This window comes from Ranitomeya variabilis, chromosome 4, assembly GCF_051348905.1.
Source record: "Ranitomeya variabilis isolate aRanVar5 chromosome 4, aRanVar5.hap1, whole genome shotgun sequence".
Lineage (NCBI taxonomy): Eukaryota > Metazoa > Chordata > Amphibia > Anura > Dendrobatidae > Ranitomeya > Ranitomeya variabilis.
The window spans coordinates 700393950-700413412 of NC_135235.1; positions in this window are offsets into that span (position 1 = coordinate 700393950).

Here is a 19463-nt window from a genome sequence, read left to right on the forward strand (position 1 = left end):
ATCGGGCGCCTTCTATGTTATAATAATTTTTAAGGATTTCTTACATAAATTGGGTAAAGAAAAAGGAGGAGACAGATTATAAATACACAGTAATATAGACACAAACAGGAACCAAATAACAGCAAAAAAGAGAAATATAAAGGGATGAAAGAGGCAAAATACAGGGTGCAAAGGGTTAAGGATGAGAAGGGGGAGAGAAAATATGATTTATTAAGGAAAATGGGGAAATGGGAAAAATGAAAGGGATAGAAAGAAAATGAAAAAGATTGGTCTGTACAAGATAGACAGGGGAAGGGGTTACTGTACAGGTATAAGACCTTATATATAAAACATTTAAAGGGAACCTGTCACCCCCAAAATCGAGGATGAGCTAAGCTCACCAGCATAAGGGGCTTATCTACAGCATTCTGTAATGCTGTAGATAAGCCCCCGATGTAACCTAAAAGATAAGAAAAAGAGGTTAGATTATACTCACCCAGGGGTGGTCCCGGTCTGGTCCGATGGGCATCGCGGTTCGGTCCGGGACCTCCCCTCTTCTTACGATGATGTCCTCTTCTGGTCTTCACGCTGCGGCTCCGGCGTACTTTGTCTGTCCTGTTGAGGGCAGAGTAAAGTACTGCAGTGCGCAGGGGCCGGGCCTCTCTGACCTTTCCCGGCGCCTGCGCACTGCAGTGCTTTGCTCTGCCCTCAACAGGGCAGACAAAGTACGCCGGAGCCGCAGCGTGAATGCGAGAAGAGGACATCATCATAAGAAGATAGGAGGCCCCGGACCGCGACGCCCACCAGATCAGACCGCCCGCCCCTGTGAGTATAATCTAACCTCTTTTTCTCATCTTTTAGGTTACATCGGGGGCTTATCTACAGCATTACAGAATGCTGTAGATAAGCCCCTGATGCCGGTGGGCTTAGCTCACCCTCGATTTTGGGGGTGCCACGTTCCCTTTAAGAGGCCGGAGGGGAAGAAAAGGAACGGGAAAGGCAAGGAAAGGAAAGGAGAACATCTGTAACAGGCGGAGGGACGACATATAGAGAAATACTGACTGTTACATAATGTGAGATACTGAGTGCTGGACCCTAATAGCGGCACAGTTCTCATGGAATCTCATCCACTTTGCTTGGACAGTTAAACAGCAGAATTTATATGAAAAAAAAATCAGCAGAAAATCCTCAGCATTTACTCTACATGTGAACATGATCTACATTTCACAGCAGAGTGGACGCGATTCCATGAAATCTCCGCTCTCTGTGGCCTGAAGACGCTGCTGAACTCTGGGGTTTGATGCATTTTTTCTCTATAGGCTTCTTCTGAAAAAAACATAAGAAGAAAAAAATGTATGAAGAGAAAAAACGCTGTTAAATTTTTAAGCGCAGAATCAAAGCTATTCTGTGCTATTAATAAAGTGTTAAATGCGGCTAAATATCTACCCAAAAACGCATCAAATATGGGGGAAAAATCTGGTGCGGACACATGCCGAAAAAAGCAGAAGAAAGAACTCGGCATTTACGCTATGTGTGAACACGGCCTCAGCATTACAGTTTTATTACAGTATTTTATGGGTTTAATAGAGAAAAATATTAATTACGCCCTTTTCCCCGATAATTTACCGATTCCTGTAAATAATCTGATCGCTGTGTTGTGTGGGTCGTTACGATTATATTGACACAAATATGTCTGGGTCATTTAGTGGTTTGTGATGCTTATTATCATAAAAAAGCATTAAAAATGACATTATTTTTTCATTATCAGTTGTTTTACATCATTATTTTTTAGTAATTTTATAGGATGAAAAAATCTCTTGTTCTCCTCTAGGACACAGAAACATCCATTGTACACAGCAGTGTATTTCTATCGGTATAATCTGCCTGTAGTCAGAGCCTGGAATATGGATCAAGTACACAGAATTGTGCCAGATCCTTCACCAGAGCTTGTGGCTCAGCAGCTGAAAGTACCTGTCAGTAATGCTGAGGCCGCGGGTTCAAGATCTGGGAGTCTAACGGGAAAAAAAAATATTTTTGTAATTTCTTATTATTTTTAATACTTTTATAGGAACAAAAAATATATTTTTCTTCACCTCAGTATACAGGCACCAAAAAATACATTGTTATACAGTTGTGCTCAAAAGTTTACATACCCCAGCAGAATTTTCTTGGCCTTTTTTCAGAGAATATGAATGATAACACCAAAACATTTTCTCCACTCATGGTTAGTGGTTGGGTGAAGCCATTTATTGTCAAACTACTGTGTTTTCTCTTTTTAAATCATAATGACAACCCAAAGCATCCAAATGACCCTGATCAAAAGTTCACATACCCTGGGGATTTTGGCCTGATAACGTGCACAGAAGTTGACACAAATGGGTTTGAATGGCTACTAAAGGTAACATCTTCACCTGTGACAAATGCCAGGAAAATTGTTCAGGATACAAAGAAAAACCCACAAAAAATATCAGCTGAAATACTGGATTCTCTGAAAACGAGCAGTGTGGTTGCTTCAAGATGCACAATAAGGAGGTGCTTGAAGAAAAATGGGCAGCATGGTCAAGTCGCCAGAAGAAAGCCAAATGACCCTGATCAAAAGTTCAATTTCCCCCATTTCTTTAATACCGTGTATTGCCCCCTCTAACATCAATGACTGCCTGAAGTCTTTTGTGGTAGTTGTGGACCATGAGTGGAGAAAAGGTTTTGGTGTTATCATTCATATTCTCTGATAAAAGGCTAGGAAAGCAAAAATTCTCCCGGGATATGTAAACTTTTGAGCACAACTGTATACACAATGTATTGCTATGGATGTGTATACTCTTCTTCTGAGTGCATTGCAATATAGCGGTTAATATGACCAAATTCTCCCATCTCCAGTATTGTGAGCTTTGACTCACTGGTAAAGCAACAGCCTGCAGACACAGAGATGGAAGTTCATAGTTCTGGGAAGACCGATCACTGGATGGAGAGGAAGTGAATATTACATATAATGTATGCACTCAGCAGAGAAGCAGCCCCACCCTCCGAGGAGGAGGACCTATGGAAGCAATGAAAATGTCAGAGAGGTGAGTATAGAAGTCAGGAGAACAGCTGAGATGTGACAGGACAGTCCAGCTGAATCCGGGACGGTTGGGAGCTATGTGATTGAGGTGCTGTGTCATGAGCTTAAAAAGGCGGTTCATGCTCGGAAATTCTACAAGGATGAGTGGCCAAAATAACTCCAGAAACTCATTGTCAGTTTTCCCAAATGCTTGATTGCAGTTGTTGCTGCTAAGGGCGGCCCAACCAGTTATTAGGTTTAGGGGCTATCACTTTTCACACAGGGCCCTGTAGCTTTGGATTTTTTTTCCTGTAATAATAAAGACCTTCATTTAAAAACTGTATTTTGTGTTATCTTTGTCTAGTATTTAATTTTGTTTGGTGATCTGACACATGAGAGTGTGACAAACATACAAAAGAATAGGAAATGTGTGTGCAAATGTCTATGTATACACATATATATATGGTGAGGAGACAGGGAGGAGTTTGTGTGGAAAATGGAGAAGCCGTGCTAAGTGCTGGCTCACGGGCCACTGCAACACATGATGGAGCTTGTAGTATTAGAACACAGTACGCCTGGGGACAAGAAGACATTGATAAACATCAGAGTTGCATCTGGCAGACACCAAGTGATGCTATCTGCATGATAAAGGTATATATCTATAATAAGAGTATTAATGCATTTACTGCCACATAGTATATTAATGAATGAAAAATGAAACGAATTAGTGTAGTGGGTAACTTTATTAATATTTGGTGCAGAAACCTTTGTTTGAAATCACAGAGGTCAGACATTTCCTGTAGTCCTTGACCAAGTATGCACACACTGCAGCAGGGATTTTGACCCACTCCTCCATACAGATCTTCTCCAAATCTTTCAGGTTTCGGGGCTGTCGCTGTGTAACATTGATATTCAGCTCTCTCCAAAGATTTTCGATTGGTTTCAGGTCTGGAGAACGGCTAAGGCTACTTTCACACTAGCGTCGCTTGCTGTCCGTCGCAATGTGTAGCTTTGGAGAAAAAACGCATCCTGCAAAGTTGTCCGCAGGATGCGTTCTTCTCCATAGGCTTGCATTAGTGACGCATTGTGACATATGGTCACACGTCGCATCCGTCGTGCAACGGATGCGTCGTGTTTTGGTGGACCGTCGGCACAAAAAAAGTTACATGTAACTTTTTTGTGCGTCGTGTCTGCCATTTCCGACCGCTCATGCGTGGCTGGAACTCAGCCCCCTCCCCCCCGGACATTGCAATGGGGCAGCGGATGCGTTGAAAAACTGCATCCGCTGCCCCCGTTGTTCATTATTTTCACAACGTGAATCGGTACGTCGGGCCGACGCATGGCGACGGCCCCGTACCTAAGCTAGTGTGAAAGTAGCCTAAGGCTACTTTCACACTGGCGTTAACTGCAATACGTCGCAATGCGTCGTTTTGCCGAAAAAACGCATCCTGCAAAAGTGCTTGCAGGATGCGTTTTTTCTGCATTGACTAACATTAGCGACGCATTGACACACGTCGCAACCGTCGTGCGACGGTTGCGCTGTGTTGTGGCGGACCGTCGGGAGCAAAAAACGTTACATGTAATGTTTTTTGCTCCTGACGGTCCGCTTTTTCCGACCGCGCATGCGCGGCCGGAACTCCACCCCCACCTCCCCGCACTTCCCCGCACCTCACAATGGGGCAGCGGATGCGCTGGAAAAATGCATCCGCTGCCCCCGTTGTGCGGCGGAGACAACGCTAGCGTCGGGAACCTCGGCCCGACGCACCGCGACGGGCCGAACCCGACGCTAGTGTGAAAGTAGCCTTAGCCACTCCAGGACCTTGAAATGCTTCTTACGGAGCCACTCCTTAGTTGCTCTTGCTGTGTGTTTTGGGTCATTGCCATGCTGGAAGACCCAGCCAAGACCCATCTTCAATGCACCTACTGAAAGAATGAGGTTGTTGGCCAAAATCTTGCGATCCATGACCCATTCATCCTCCCAGCAATACAGTGATGTCGTCCTCTCTGCTTTGCAGAAAAGCACCCCCAAAGTATGATGTTTCCCCCACCATGCTTCATGGTTGGAACAGTGTTCTTGGAGTTGCACTCATCCTTCTTCCTCCAAATATGGCGAGAGGAGTTGATAGCAAAAAGTTCTATTTTGTCTCATCTGACCACATGACTTTCTCCCTTGCCTCCTCTGGATCATCCAGATGGATATTGGTTTACTTCTAATGGGCCTTGACATGTGCTGGCGTGAGCATCATGACATTGTATGTCCTGAAAGATTTTAATCCATGATGGCGTAGTGTGTTTGTAGCGCTACTACCAGCACCCCTGCATGGTGTCCCCTTCATGCTGGGATGCCAGCTTACTCACTGCCCCAGACCCTCGGCTCAATCATCTGCATTCTCCTGCTTCCTGGTTGTGTGAGCGCTGCAGCACCCAGCGGCGCACCTAGTACGCACACTCCCTCATTCTTAAAGGGGCAGCACAAGCATATACTAAATGCCCTCAGCTTGCTGTTCAGAGCTATTTAGTATAGTTACTACACCTGTAAGATGGCTTCCAGTCAACTGCTGGGAGTTTTCCTGTTCTGGATGTAATGTACAATTTGCTATTAAAAATTAGAGCATGCATTCTATGTTGCTTGCATTAAAGAACTGATTGGCCATATATGTACGGACTCAGGATTACTTCGGGTACCTGTGCTGCCCCGGGTTCAGAACTGTCAATGCTGCATCCCGTTTCCCAGGGGAAGGAAATAGGGGAACGGACAGGCCACATTACCCAGGAAGAGGGGAATGTTTAGACAGGGAACCTGGCCGGAAGCTGAGGGAAGAAACACGCAAAGCAGGAGTGAGTACCCAGCTGTCAGCGTGTGAGCAGCAAGGGGGCAGTGCACTACGAACCTGAAGAGCCGGCACTGTGACTAACTGCAGCTGACAGACCCAGTGACCTAGAGGCAGGAGGGCCAGCTTAAGAGAAAATATGCACAACAGAAGAAATGTTTGGCGTGGACAAGCAGCACATAGGAGGCTGAGCAGAGTGCTCCTGTTGTGAATTTGTTCTTGGGCTCCCTCTGGTGGCCTTTAGCGATATGGCTGGTCTTGGCTGGGTTCAGCTGTTTCATTTTCCTGCTAAGCGGGGCCTATTTAATTCAGCTGGACCTTCACTTGTTGCCTGCTGTCGGTGTATTCAGTCCTGATTCAGTGCTCTCCTGAATATTCCTTGTGACCAGTCTCCTGCTAGGAGAAGCCAAGTCTGCTTGTTCATTTTGCTCATTATTTCCTTGAAAACGTTTCTCAGTATATTATGAGTTCAGTCCAGCTTGCTTTTATGTGATTTTTCGCTTGCTGGTTAGTTCTGGGGTGCAGAGTGCGCCCCTCACATCGTGAGTCGGTGTGGGGGTTCTTGTATTCTCTGCGTGGTTTGTTTTTGACAAACTCCAGACTCCTATCTATTTTCTATCTATCTAGTATTAGCGGGCCTCATTTGCTAAACCTGTTTTCATTTCTATGTTTGTATTTTCCCCTTAACTCACCGTTATTATTTGTGGGGGGCTATCTAAAACTTTGGGGTTATTTCTCTGAGGCAAGTGAGGTATTTGCTTTCTCTCTAGGGGTAGTCAGTTTCTCAGGCTGTGAAGAGGCGTCTAGGTTTTCAGGTAACGCTCGGCTACCTTTAGTGTGTGTGGATAGGATCAGGATTGCGGTCAGTATAGCTTCCACATTCCCAGAACTTGTCCTACTATTCTGGTTATATGTGTCAGGTCAGTCTTGAGATCCTACCACCGGATCATAACAGTACAGCAGGCCACAAAGTGTTAATGCAGCAGAAGAGGGAGAAGAGAAATCCTAAGGTCATTTTTTCTCTGCACTGTGTTTAGCCTCTCTCCTCCCCTTAATCTCTGGGTGGTTCTGAATGCAGCTACTGATATGGACATTCAGAGTCTGTCTTCTAGTGTGGATCATCTCACTGCAAGGGTACAGGGCATTCAGGATTATGTAGTCCGCAGTCCTATGTCAGAGCCTAAAATACCTATTCCTGAGCTGTTCTCCGGAGATAGATCTAGGTTTTTGAACTTTAAGAACAATTGTAAGTTATTCCTTTCTCTGAGACCTCGCTCATCTGGTGACTCTGTTCAGCAAGTTAAAATTGTTATTTCTTTGTTACGTGGTGACCCTCAAGATTGGGCATTCTCTCTGGCGCCAGGAGATCCTGCACTGCTAAATGTTGATGCGTTTTTTCTGGCGCTTGGAGTGCTTTATGAGGAACCAAATCTGGTAGACCAAGCAGAGAAGGTTTTGCTGGCTCTCTCTCAGGGTCAGGATGAAGCAGAGGTTTATTGTCAGAAGTTTAGTAAGTGGTCAGTGCTCACTCAGTGGAATGAGTGCGCCCTGGCGGCGATTTTCAGAAAGGGTCTTTCTGAAGCCCTTAAAGATGTTATGGTGGGGTTCTCCACGCCTGCGGGTCTGAATGAGTCAATGTCTTTGGCCATTCAGATTGATCGGCGTTTGCGGGAGCGCAAACCTGTGCACCATCTGGCGGTATTTTCTGAGCAGAAACCTGAGACTATGCAATGCGACAGGATTCTGACCAGAGTTGAACGGCAAAACCACAGACGTCAGAACGGGTTGTGCTTTTACTGTGGTGATTCTGCTCATGTTATCTCAGCATGCTCTAAGCGCACAAAAAACTTCGCTAAGTCTGTCACCATTGGTACTGTACAACCTAAATTCATTCTGTCTGTTACTTTGATTTGCTCTCTGTCATCCTACTCAGTTATGGCTTTTGTGGATTCAGGTGCTGCCCTGAATTTGATGGATTTGTCATTTGCCAGGCGCTGTGGTTTTATCTTGGAGCCTTTACAATTCCCTATCCCACTAAAGGGAATTGATGCTACACCATTGGCCAAGAATAAACCTCAGTACTGGACTCAATTGACCATGTGCATGGCTCCTGCACATCAGGAGGTGATTCGCTTTCTTGTGCTACATAATTTGCATGATGTTGTCGTATTGGGTCTGCCATGGCTGCAGGCTCATAACCCAGTCCTGGATTGGAAAGCAATGTCTGTGTCAAGTTGGGGTTGCCAGGGAATTCATGGCGATGCTCCTTTGGTGTCAATTTCTTCTTCTACTCCTTCTGAAGTCCCTGAATTTTTGTCGGACTACCAGGATGTATTTGATGAGCCCAAATCCAGTGCCCTACCTCCTCATAGGGATTGTGATTGTGCCATAAATCTGATTCCTGGTAGTAAGTTCCCTAAGGGACGACTTTTTAATTTATCTGTACCAGAACATGCCGCTATGCGGAGTTATATAAAGGAGTCCATGGAGAAGGGACATATTCGCCCGTACTCGTCCCCTTTGGGTGCGGGGTTCTTTTTTGTGGCCAAGAAGGATGGTTCTCTGAGACCCTGTATAGATTATCGCCTTCTAAATAACATCACGGTCAAATTTCAGTACCCCTTGCCACTGTTGTCCGATCTGTTTGCCCGGATTAGGGGGGCCAGTTGGTTCACCAAGATAGATATTCGAGGAGCGTATAATCTTGTGCGCATAAAGCAGGGCGATGAATGGAAAACAGCATTTAATACGCCCAAAGGCCATTTTGAGTACTTGGTGATGCCTTTTGGGCTTTCTAATGCCCCCTCTGTGTTTCAGTCCTTCATGCATGACATCTTCCGAGAGTATCTGGATAGGTTTATGATTGTGTACCTGGATGATATTTTGGTCTTTTCTGATGATTGGGAGTCTCATGTGAAGCAGGTCAGGATGGTATTTCAGGTCCTGCGTGCAAATGCCTTGTTTGTGAAGGGCTCTAAATGTCTCTTCGGAGTCCAGAAGGTTTCCTTTTTGGGCTTTATTTTTTCTCCTTCTACTATTGAGATGGATCCAGTCAAGGGCCAGGCTATTCATGACTGGACTCAACCTACATCTGTGAAGAGTCTTCAGAAGTTCTTGGGTTTTGCTAATTTTTACCATCGCTTCATCACTAATTTTTCTAGTGTGGTTAAGCCTTTGATGGATTTGACCAAGAAGGGTTCTGATGTGACGAATTGGTCTCCTGCGGCCGTGGAGGCCTTTCAGGAGCTGAAACGTCGGTTTTCTTCGGCTCCTGTCTTGCGCCAGCCTGATGTCTCTCTTCCCTTTCAGGTCGAGGTTGATGCTTCTGAGATTGGAGCAGGGGCTGTCTTGTCGCAGAAAAGCTCTGATAGCTCTGTGATGAGACCATGTGCTTTCTTTTCAAGAAAGTTTTTGCCTGCCGAGCGGAATTATGATGTTGGTAATCGAGAGTTGTTGGCAATGAAGTGGGCATTTGAGGAGTGGCGACATTGGCTTGAGGGAGCCAAGCATCGTGTGGTGGTCTTGACGGATCACAAGAATTTGACTTATCTCGAGTCTGCCAAATGGTTGAATCCGAGACAGGCTCGATGGTCGCTGTTTTTCTCTCGTTTCAATTTCGTGGTTTCATATCTTCCGGGTTCGAAAAACGTGAAGGCTGATGCCCTTTCTAGGAGTTTTGTAACTGACTCCCCGGAAGTTTCTGAACCGACTGGTGTCCTCAAAGAGGAGGTGATTTTGTCTGCCATCTCTCCTGATCTGCAACGGGTGTTGCAGGAGTTTCAGGCCAATAGACCTGACCGTTGTCCACCGGAGAGACTGTTTGTTCCGGACAGATGGACCAGTAGAGTTATTTCCGAGGTGCATTCTTCGGTGTTGGCGGGTCATCCTGGGATTTTTGGTACCAGGGATTTGGTGGCGAGGTCCTTTTGGTGGCCTTCCTTGTCGCGGGATGTGCGTTCCTTTGTGCAGTCCTGTGGGATTTGTGCTCGGGCCAAGCCTTCCTGTTCTCATGCCAGTGGATTGCTTTTGCCTTTGCCTGTCCCGAAAAGGCCTTGGACGCATATTTCCATGGATTTTATTTTGGATCTTCCTGTCTCTCAGAAGATGTCTGTCATCTGGGTGGTTTGTGATCGTTTTTCTAAAATGGTCCATTTGGTACCCTTGCCTAAGCTGCCTTCCTCCTCCGATTTGGTGCCACTGTTTTTTCAGAATGTGGTTCGTTTACATGGTATTCCGGAGAACATTGTGTCTGACAGAGGATCCCAGTTTGTGTCCAGATTTTGGCGGTCCTTTTGTGCTAAGATGGGCATTGAATTGTCTTTTTCGTCGGCCTTCCATCCTCAGACGAATGGTCAAACCGAACGAACTAATCAGACCTTGGAAACTTATTTGAAATGTTTTGTTTCTGCTGATCAGGATGATTGGGTGACCTTTTTGCCATTGGCTGAGTTCGCCCTCAATAATCGGGCTAGTTCTGCTACTTTGGTTTCACCTTTCTTTTGCAATTCTGGTTTTCATCCTCGTTTTTCCTCGGGTCAGGTTGAGCCTTCTGACTGTCCTGGGGTGGATTCTGTGGTGGATAGGTTGCAGCAGATTTGGAACCATGTGGTGGACAATTTGACCTTGTCCCAAGAGAAGGCTCAGTGCTTTGCTAACCGCCGTCGCTGTGTGGGTCCCAGACTTCGTGTGGGGGATTTGGTATGGTTGTCTTCTCGTTATGTTCCGATGAAGGGCTATGGTCAGGAGGATAATTCCTGGGTTGTCGCCTCCGATGTCCCTGCGTCCGATTTGGTTCGTGCCTTTCATTTGGCTCGTCCTGATCAGGCCTGGGAGCCCTGGTGAGGGTTCGGTGACCCCTCCTTAAGGGGGGGGGGTACTGTTGTGAATTTGTTCTTGGGCTCCCTCTGGTGGCCTTTAGCGACATGGCTGGTCTTGGCTGGGTTCAGCTGTTTCATTTTCATTTTCCTGCTAAGCGGGGCCTATTTAATTCAGCTGGACCTTCACTTGTTGCCTGCTGTCGGTGTATTCAGTCCTGATTCAGTGCTCTCCTGAATATTCCTTGTGACCAGTCTCCTGCTAGGAGAAGCCAAGTTCGCTTGTTCATTTTGCTCATTATTTCCTTGAAAACGTTTCTCAGTATATTATGAGTTCAGTCCAGCTTGCTTTTATGTGATTTTTCGCTTGCTGGTTAGTTCTGGGGTGCAGAGTGCGCCCCTCACATCGTGAGTCGGTGTGGGGGTTCTTGTATTCTCTGCGTGGTTTGTTTTTGATAGTTTTTGTACTGACCGCACAGACTCCTATCTATTTTCTGTCTATCTAGTATTAGCGGGCCTCATTTGCTAAACCTGTTTTCATTTCTATGTTTGTATTTTCCCCTTAACTCACCGTTATTATTTGTGGGGGGCTATCTAAAACTTTGGGGTTATTTCTCTGAGGCAAGTGAGGTCTTTGCTTTCTCTCTAGGGGTAGTCAGTTTCTCAGGCTGTGAAGAGGCGTCTAGGTTTTCAGGTAACGCTCCACAGCTACCTTTAGTGTGTGTGGATAGGATCAGGATTGCGGTCAGTATAGCTTCCACATTCCCAGAACTTGTCCTACTATTCTGGTTATATGTGTCAGGTCAGTCTTGAGATCCTACCACCGGATCATAACATGCTCCATCCTTAGAGCACTTGCTCCGAAAAGAACTGTGACCGCCATAGAGCGAGGAGCCGTGCGCTCCATGACCATGAGTACAGGGCACGTGCGCAATTCATGCCATGTGTTCAGCTTCGCTAACCAATAATTATAAGGCACAGAGGAATGACAGAGGACTTTGATAGGTCAGCAAGGTACTCCCTCAGCATCTTCAAAAACTTTGCACTCCTTGGGAGAGTCCCCCGCATCTCAGGCCGATGGGAAGGTCTGATAAAACTCTCCCAGAACTTTGCCAGTGTTCCACTGCCTCTGCTGGATTGGAGTTGTGTCTCTCACCTGCACTCCTTCCTTAGCCAATGAACTGTGTCTGTGACCTCTGCTGCCAGTGCTTTCAGATGGGAAACATTTTAGTACACCTGTCTGCCTGTGGAATAAGCAATATAAAGTTCTCCTTGTAGCGTGGGTCTAGAACTGTCACCAATCAGTATTGCCTGTCACCCAAAATTTTGAGAATGCAAGGGTGACGGGAAAGGCAGCGTAACATAATCTCAGCCATGAGTGCAAGACTGCTAACGGTCAATACTTCCGTGTTCTCACCAAGAGGACAACTGACCATGCTCTCCTCCTCCTTGTCCTCAGGCCTCCATAACTTTCAACTAACCTCAGTACTATCATTGTAAATACTTCATTGTAAATACACCCCTGTAGTTTTTATCTCCCCCACCTCTTGGTAGATTGTAAGTTGTGACGAGCAGGATCGTTTTTTGGTTCAATTTATTGTTAGCATTGTTACTTAGTGTAGATTGTAAGCTGTCACGAGCAGGGTCGTTTTATTTTGGTTGAATTATTGTATTATTGTTATCGTTGTTACTTAGGACTGTTGTGTTTGAAACTGTTAAACTGTAAATATATTTGCACTATATAAATAAATATAAATATTATTAGAACACAGACAAGCAGGATGGAGACATTAATTATGACGTATTCAGTATTGTGCGGTTTGTCACCTAAGCAGATTAACTTCAGCACAGCCTGTTGCCGCTTGGATGAGGCAGTACTGCAGTGCTTCCAGGTTGTGACTGATGTGCTACTTTTGGAGATGGAGGCTGAAGAGGAGGAGGTGCAGGAGCTGTAGATTGTGGGGGCAACCCAGATTGATGTAGGGCAAGCAATATATGGGGTTGGGAGGACGTGCACCATCCCAAGGTTGAGCTGGTTCCCGGTTCCCTGGTTGCACTGTTAACCCAGTGTGCCGTCAGAGAGATGTAACATCCCAGCCCACAAGCATTTGTCCACGTGTCTGTGGTTAGGTAGACTTTTCCAGTAACAGCATTGTGGAGGGCACGGGTAATGTTGCGGGACACTTGCCTGTGTAATGCCAAGACGGCACACTGGGATAAATAGTCCTGCATGTTTGGGGTCTCAGGGTGATCCTTGACTATGTCCTCTCTTTCAAGCTACATATCCAAGCACTTGCCTCCTCCTGCCCACTACAGCTCAAAACCATTTCCCAGATCTGTACATTCCAAGAAAATGCAAAAACATTTGTGAACGCCCTCATCATCTCCCTTCACTTCCTTCCTATTGCCAAGAGGCTACAGTTCAAAACCCTAACTATGACATACAAATCCTTCCACAACCTGTCTCCTCCATACATCTGTGACAAGGTCTCCCAATGTCTGACTGGATCATGACTTCATCTACACTAACCCAGTGTGCCGTCAGCGAAATGTACCATCCCTTCCACAAGCACTTGTCCACATGTCCATGGTTAGGTGCACTTTCCCAGTAACAGCATTGTTGAGGGCCCGGGTACTGTTGTGGGACATGTGCTTGCTTGTGTAATGCCATGAGACTGGGAGAAATTGTGGCGGCTGGGGACCAAGTACCTTGTGACAGTCTCCGCCATCAGGTTACGGAAAGCTTCCGTCTCCATATCAAGCGCAAGCAGGTGAGAAATGTGTGAATTTAGTACTGTGGCCAGTGTATGATGTTGGCTGCGTATTTCCACTTGCTTAACATGGACTGGGGTATGGACAACTGAACGCTGCACTGGGACAAAGACGTGGACTACTTTATGATGGTGGTAGTTGAGTTTGTGTGCAACTACAGATGCAGGGCAGGAGGCATCTTTGCATGCACCATGGACAGGGGATTGGCTTGCACGCACAACAGCAGAAGAAGCAGTGGTATCACCCGCAGACACTGTTCATGGAGCCTGGTGTTTGGCCAACAAAGTCGGGTGCTTTGCTGCCATGTTTGCTGGTGGTGCTTAGGTTGGTAGTTTTGCTACCCCTACTGATGCGGGCATGGCCGGTGGTGCAGATGGCCTTTTTGTTGTTATCGGCAGAGTCTTTAAAGAACAACCAGACTGTTACAGGGACATTCAGTGTCTTCATCTCCCACACCACCTCCTCACCTTGAACATTGTCTTTCGGTGTACCCCAAGGCTCAGTTCTAGGACCCATACTTTTCTCCATCTACACCAGGGTTGGGGAACCTCAGGCCCCTGGGCCATTTACGGCCCTCGATGACCTTTTATCAGGCCCCTGAGCAGATTCTCATGGACCGCATTCTTGGGCAGGGAGGTGTATTTTGTACAATCAGCTCATTAATTTCTTCTTGCTCTGTTAGCAAACACACACAGTGTTCACTACTGAACACTGAAGGTCATGCAATGAAAGATTACGTCCTGAAACCAGTGCCAGAGTCAGGATGTACTTTGTGGGCGGACTTTATACGGCCCCCGAAGCATGGTATAAATATCCAAATGGCTCTTAGCAGAAAAAAGATTCCCCACCCCTGATCTACACCTTCGGCCTGGGACAGCTCATGTAATCACACGGTTTGCAATATCATCAGTACGCCGATGACACAAAGATCTTCCTATCTGTACCTGACATCACCTCCTTACTGACCAAAATCACACGTCTTCCCACTATTTCATCCTTCTTTTCTGCTTGCTTTCAAAAAGTTGACATGGACAAAACAGAATACATCATCTTTCAACTATCTCACGCTAAATAGACATGAGAGCTGTGGATGTATCATTCCATACCACTTTAGTAAGAGGCAAAGTTTGCCAAAGAGAAAATTATGTTCCAGACATTTACGGCATTTTTTGCAGCGGTGATCTTCATCAATACCATCATCGCCCATATCTTGTAAAGAGGAAATCTGGTGTTTCCCAGGGTCATGGATATCTAAGTTTAGTGGCATCCCTTTAACAGTGTTCAGAACACTAGAACAAATAATTGTCGTCTGTGACATTTGGATATTATTGGTAATATGTATGGGTGAAGATGAAGAAGCTTGTGCCATGGGTGTGTTTATAGCTATGGACGGTGCACTCCTCTTTAAACTTAATTTTTCATAAACATCCATCAGTTTGTTTGGTTTTACTCCAACACTGATCTGCTTTCTCTAATTCAGCATGTCACGAACATGTTGCACTTTGCCCTTTAGACAGTCACGGGCGTCTTTGGCACCATATTTTTGACGGGCATTTTTTTAGGCCGAGTCTCACACGCGCATCTATAACACCGATCTTCTGACGGGCATGAAACACATTCTGATAGTTGTTGGTGGGGTGGCTAAATGACTAATCATTGTAGCCTGTATCCTGGATCTTATACTTCCCATAGACCCCGCCGTTATTAATCATGTACGTTCCCATTCCTGTCAGCACCATGGTCCTTTTCATGATCACTTCATCCAACGATTCGTCCGCCATATTTTTACTAAAAACCAGCATCAACTGTGTAAGATACCACTTTACAGTTTTGCAAAGCGTTTGATGCCCGTAAACAATTTAAAAAAAAATGTACCCCCCCATGGGGAAATGTTTGTTAGCCCATACACTTAGTGTATGGGCATTTCAAGTCTAAGAGACCTGCTCCTTTAAATTATGACTATTTTTTTAATGAGGCCTTCCTCCACGTTTCATCATCCACCGCCACTAGAACACTAGGGTGAATGTGTTCTATGCTGCCACAGCCAGTCAATTTTTTGGCAAGGGTGTCTATAACAACCATAAAAAATTGTTGAAAATATGTACCCCCCCATGGGGAAATGTTTGCCACCTGTTGGGGTTTCCTCTCCAGTTTTCCTTTTCTCTTCTTATGTAATGATTTATAATTATAAATATAAAACATACGGTACTTTCTATTACCCTAGTTGTGTATCATATTTGTAGGTCTGATGCATTTCTAGCAGGTACACAACCTTTTGCTTGATTGTTTATGCATATGGTAATATACACAGCTCTGCCACATATTCATATTTACATATACCCAACTGTGCTAAATATGCACATTTGCATACACATACACTACATATACATTACCCCATGATTCAGTTCCTTCCAGGTCATGTGATTGATTATATGATCTGAAAGGTCCTTGAGCTAGTCGGGTGGAAGGTTCTTCAGCTGATCACCCAGAGCATACAGACTCTGCAGGTCTCAGTACCTTCCTCTCCTTTCTGCTGTGCACCAGTTAGATAAATGAGGGGCTGGAGGAGAGCAGTTCTCAGTGATCATTGTTCTCATCTGTCACAGAAAGCTGCCTTCAGTGTATAAAACACACCCACTTATTAGGAAGAATTTTTCTTGCTAAAAGTGTGTCTTATAGTCCAAAAAATACGTTAAGTTCTAAAGTAATTTCCCTTTCTTATCAAATTATACGACCGTCTGTTATATGTTTTTGCACAGTTTGTCAATAACAAATATAGTTTCTACCTGACAGCAAAATACAATTTTAGAGTCATTCATTTTTCATACTCTAGGTATAATAATGGCTTCACCATGTGGGATTTTTGATGTTTAGAAGGGGTTGTTCACTACTTGGATTCCTCATGTTTGATTCTGTTAAAAAAATTATTCAAACCTTCCATACCAGCAGCGTTCCAGCGGTGTTGCCACTTGCGCTCATGTGAGGTTGTTATGTCATGGGAGCCCTTCGCCAAATCAGTGATGGCGTGACAGTCCCCACCTTTGTACAAATTGAACAATAGTATGAAATCGGAGAGCAGCCAAACCCCTGGCTTCCTGTTGATGTTCAACACGTCTGAAGGTGGGAACAGTGAAGCTGGTGCTGATTGGGTGCAATGCTCAGGGGCGCTGCTATCATGAAGCAAGTTGAGCACTTTGCTTCAGGCGGCAGCTCATCCCTCAAGCCAGGGGGCGGCATGCCGGCGGTCAGAACACGTGGTGCTGTTGCCGACTCTCCCTGTAATCCCTGCAGACCCTTCCCTTGCTGGCACTCACAACCTAACTGACTGCTACCTTACCAGCAGCAGTGCCCTGTCTCCCGACCCTGGGGACACACATTGCTGATTGCTGGGACTCGCAGAGCAGTAAGTAAACATCTCCTGCCCATGCTCTGCTGCACGGCTCCGTGACTCCATCATAGTTCACCGCTTCCCTCCATCAGACTCCTCAGCCTTGTCTCTGCCTGTGTGCACACAGCAGGCAATGTTTGCTCCCACTGGCATCCTGCCCAGCATCTCTATATGCTGCTGCACTGTGCGTGTATGTGTATGTAATGTATAGTGCTGTTCACATGCACAGGATTGGATCTCGGAGTTGCACACTACTTATACAATTGTGTAGTGATCCAGCAGCTGTGGGTCTGCCCCCTAGTATATAGTCCTATAAGTCTGTATTCTGTTGCACACTTGAGCACTATAAAAAAAACTGTGGTGATAATAACTGCACCCAAGTAATTGTGCCACATCCACAGCAGTGTCTGTATTGCCTTGCACACTTGAGCCCTGTGTGTGTGTGTATATATATATATATATATCACTCCGATTAATTTGGAAAGTGGAGGACTATTAGCCCATGTGGCAACTTTTCAGATCCATAACTGAACATTTCTCTGCTGTGGAATTGAGATGTTACCAAATGGGCTCATAAGTATTCCTCCACTTTTCTCTTATTTAATCCGTGTACTGATTATTTTCTTTTTATAAATCCCTTTGATTTAAGGGTGTGTGTCCTAAAAGCATTTCACCTACTTCTTAATTTTTGGTGGTGCTCAGTTATGACACTTCATTACTGACATTACCACTTGGCACAAGTTGGCAAGTGCCAGAGTCCACAAACCGTTGTGGACATGGCATGCTATGGAGCTCGTAAGTCATGGGGGGCCCCAGTACCAGCGCCAACACAGTTGAAAAAATGATGAGTGAGGGAGCCACCCGCTGATGCTCGCTCTCCCATCATTCCCCCTCTGTGTCTGAGCTCTGTGACGTCTTAGCGCAGAGGGCGCAATTACATCACTACAGCGTATCCTTTGTGTCAGGCAGTGCAAAAGGTCAGAATACGCTGAGGAGACCAGAGCAACAGGCTACAGGGAGAAGTGAGTATTTAATTTTTTTATGTATGGAGTATATAGGGCCCATTATACTGTATGAAGTAATATTTGGGGCCAATGATACTGTATGGAGTAATATATGGGGCCCATAATACTGTATGGAGCATTATGTGGGCCCATTATACTGTATAGAGGACTATGCGGTGCCCATAATTCTGTATGGAGGTCTATGCGGTGCCCATAATTCTGTATGGAGGTCTATGCGGTGCCCATAATTCTGTATGGAGGACTACGTGGTGCCTATAATACTGTATGGAGGACTATACTGGCTACACTCACTCTGTGTGTCACTCTGTGACTGCAGACTTTCTAATCCTCCCAGGACTCGCACTGTGCGCTGAGAGGATTCGCCAGTTTCTGAGCTGTTGTAGAATTCATAATAGATATTGCTCATGTAATGTAAGAAGTAAAATCTTTGGCATTGTACTATACCGATATTTCCCTGTACATCATATATAAGTATCTGTTTTTATCCAGGAGAATGGGATGATATTTTTTCTCACTTGTTTTCTGTTTGCAGTCAGTTTTTTTTCTGAGCAGTTACTAATCTTTTACAGGATTATTTACAGTCCCCTATGTTATAGAATTGTAATGTAACCGTAAATACTGGATGTTATACTGAGGTATCCATTTTTTTCTCCCACCCATAGACTAGAATGGGTGAGTCATTCAATTGCAGAGCCAAATCGCAGCATGATCTGAATTTCTCACGCCGGATCAGTTTGAGAAAAAAAATGTTTCTTTGCGTGGCCCCATTGTATAACATCGGTCAGTGTGCTATCTGATAAAAAATCATGCCTGATTTATACACTTGTTTGCCCGAGCATTGGAGTACTGGATTGTCATTATTGGTTTATTTTCTACATTCCTATAAATGTAATAAAAATACCGCAAGTCATGAAAAACCTGTTTAAGCTATCTCAAATTTGGAAGTTCTCCCCTATCTTCTGGATAGGGGATGACTTTCTGTTTGTTGTGGACCTTATTGCGGGGACCCCCATGATCCTGAGAAAAATAGCTTTGAAGAGCACCATGTAAACGGAGCTGTGGTCGATCATACACACTGCAGCACCATTCACATGTGGCTCTTAAAATATCTCCTATAAGAGAGTGGTGAGGAGCATGACAAAGTATAGCAAAAATTCACTGATCTGGGGTGGGACGTGTTATAACGTGTTATGTGGGCTGGAGGGGTTTGTGTGGCAGGGCTGCTTTTTTGTCCCAGTCCGGCCCTGCTACAGGACCGCTCTGCAGCCATCATTGTCTGTCTGTATGCTTGTACCCAGGCCCGCCATTGCCATTAATGATCCTTGTTCTGGATTCTTCTGTGTGGTTCTTGGATGTACGGTGATGGCGCTGATGTACCGTATTTTCTGGTGTATAAGACGACTGGGCGTTTTAGACGACCCCCAACTTTTCCATATAAAATATGGAGTTTGGGATATACTCGCTGTATAAGATGGGGGTCATCTTATACGCCCAGTCATCTTATACGGCGTGTGCGGTGCGGATGGTTCCCAGGATCTGGGGAGAGGAGACTCTCCTTCAGGCCCTGGGATCCATATTAATGTAAAAAAAAAATAAAAGAATAAAAATAAAAAA